We start from the raw sequence: 2,954 nt of genomic DNA, 5'->3' as shown, positions 1-2,954 counted from the left end.
CGGGGCCCCTCGCACGGCGGCGTGCCGGGCACAGCGGTGTTTGCACGGATTCCTCGCACGCGGCTTTTGTCCTCTCCGCAGGGCGCGGGGAGATGGCGGAGCCGCCGTGGCCGCACGTGCCGCCGGGGGATGGAGCCTGTCCCGGGATGCGGGAGAGCTGGGACCCCCTCTCCCACCCCCCCACGCGGGGTCCAGCACTCGGGTGGACCCCTGTGAGCCCAGTCCCCTTGGGCATGAGGCCACCGCTCCGGCCACAAGGCCCTGAGCGCCCGGTGAGCAGGGAATGGGGGTCGCAGCCCTTCCCAGGAGTCCCAACCCCTCTGCCGCGGGTCCCAGCCCCGTGGGGGAAGCCGTGGTCTCAGTGCTGGTTTAACGCTCTGGGACACACTGGGAAATCGCTTCTCAGGGTGATTTCCACGTTTTTGTGAGGAATCGCGGCCGCCCACCCGCTGAGCAAACCCCTCTGGAACGCTCCGGCTCCTCCGGGGCCAGCGGGATCTCGGCAGCCGAGTCCCGGGGCAGGGAATGTGGGAGTGCTCCCACCGGGCTGCGAGACGGGAATCTGCAGATCCCCAGCAGTGGTGGCCACCCTGATGGATGGGATGTCACCCTCACCCCATCGCCCCCTCTCATCAGCCCCCCGTTATCCCCACCCGCTGCTCTTCAGCAGTTTTGGTGAATCCCTGCGCCCAGGGATGCTCCCAGATCATGGTGCTGGCACCTCCTTCCCTCCCGGAGCCCCCACTCGTGCTCCGAGGCTGCCGGTGAGGCATTGCCGGGGTGGGCTGAGCCCCCCACACCCTGCCCTACCCCTCCGGCTTCCCCCCGGTGTGGGAAGTGCTGGCTCCAGCTGCCGGGAACACAGGATGGGAAACGCTTTTCACCCCAAACCAGGCCACAGGGTGGGAACAAAACGAGCCCTCGGGGGTTTTGCAGGAACACTGGAGCTTCCTGCGGAGCCGGGAGAGTGCCCGGGGCTGGCCGGGTGCCCGCAACCCGAGGGGAGGGTGACGGGCACATCCACTGCGTGGGGCTGAGGGCACCCCAGGGTACCGCACCCGGTGTGGCACTGACAGCCTCCGCCTTTGTCCCGCTCCCCCACCCCGGGGGTGTCCCTGGGGGGCTCTGGGGGGTCCTAGAGGTCTGGAACTTCGGCTCCCAGCCCCTGACGCCCCATGAGCAGCAGCGGGCACAGCACACGCGTGTGTTTGTGTGTGTGTTCGTGTGTGTGTTCGCATGAGCGAGGGGTTGTGTGTGCACAAGGGTGTGACCCACGTGTGAGGGGGTGTTGGAGCTGGGGCTGCTGCCGTGTCCCCCCCACCCAGAATCCCCCGTTCTGGGGGGCTGCCGTGGCTCCAAACACCGGCAGCTCCGGGTATTCCCCCCCCCGGGGCCGCACATCCCCGCGAGCTGCCGGCACGGGGTGCTGGGGTGTGCCAGGGTGTCCGGGATCGGGGTGTGGGGAGCAGGGTGCCGAGGGTAACACAATTCGGGGTGCGGTGCCCCCGTGAGGCGCCTCCCCTCCCCGCGCCGCCCTGATCCATTATTTATCGGCTCCATCCCAATATTGCGCCGCAGCGCTCCGTAACGCGATTAGGACCGCGGCCCCGCGCGGCCCCGGCACATGGAAATCGCTGGCAAATGAATTTTCCTTTAATAAGGGAACAGCTCGGTGCGGAATTAAAGTGTAAGGAGCGCCGGCAGCGCCGGGGGGGTGCCGGGAGCCCCCCCGCGCCGGGGGACGGGACCCCAGCAATTACTGGCAATAAATCCTGACCCTGTGGTGGGCTGGGACCTCAGCGGAGCCGGGAATAATGGGATTACACCTGGCTCCGGTGAATGGGGATGGATGTGTCGGGAGTCGGGGCAGCCAGGGGAGACGGGGATCCCTCCCTGGGGCTGTTGGCAAATCATCGATTCATTAACACGAGCGGCATCGCCCCCCGCGCTCCGGAGGGGCTGAGCACAAGCACGGCCCGGGGGGAGCGTGGGGGGCCGGGATGGGATGGGATGGGGATATGGACACGGGGACAGCGCAGGACAAGGGACACACGGGGTTTTGCACATCCCTCCGCGTGTCTGTGTGGGCACAACCACCCCAGCGGGCTCCTCGCAGGTCTGCAGGTGTGTCCAGCTGTGTCCAGGTGTGCGTGGAAGGCTCACGGACACACCAGCTCACATCCAGAGCCGCCACACGCGTGGAGCCGCCAGTGCCAGGAACCGGCCGCGGTCAGAGGGTCCCGCCAGCCCCGGCCGCAGCTGCCGCACCCCCCCGGAATCCCCTGCTCGCTCCGGGGCCTCCATTTGTGCCTGGGCCAAACTCCAGCCAAATGGGCCGTGGGCGGGGGGGGTTGCATTTCAAAGGCTCCGGCTGCAGCAAACGCCGCTGCCCCCCCGCCGGGCTCTCGGCCGCCCACGCCCCCTGACCCCCGCACGGCACGGCCGGGATGGGGGGGACTCCGCGTCCCCTGCCCCGGCAGAGGGACCCGCTGGGACCTCCATGGGGTCGGGCTCCGTCCAGAGTTGACCTGCGGCTGTGGAGGGGAGCGGGCTGGGCTGTCGGGGAGTGGGATCCCCATCCCGCCGTGGGGCAGAGCCGTGGGGCTCGCTGCACACCGAGCGGGGGTCTCTGTGCCCGGGGGGGAGCGGGGAGCAACAACCGGGATGGGGCGGCTGGAGAGGGTGGGGGGCTTCGAGTGCTCCCTGGCGTGGGGCACCCCCAGGCTCCCCGTGGCACCGGGACCCCTGGGGGACCTGCTGCGGGCAGCGGGACGGTGGCGGGTGCCGCGGCGGGGCCGAGGCGGCGGCGGGGCCATGAGGATTCAATTAGGGCCGAGCGCGGGGGACTCGGCTCGGAAATGGCCCGTCTGGGCGTTGACAGCCCGGCCCCCGCCCAAGATGAACGACCCCCGGATTAAAGCGAGGAGGGGTGACAGGGGCACCTGAGCGGGGAG

The sequence above is a fragment of the Parus major genome, chromosome 4 (genome assembly GCF_001522545.3).
Source record: "Parus major isolate Abel chromosome 4, Parus_major1.1, whole genome shotgun sequence".
In the NCBI taxonomy this organism is placed as follows: Eukaryota; Metazoa; Chordata; class Aves; order Passeriformes; family Paridae; genus Parus; species Parus major.
The sequence above is the reverse complement of the archived record's forward strand: the minus strand, read 5'-3'. Positions refer to the sequence as shown.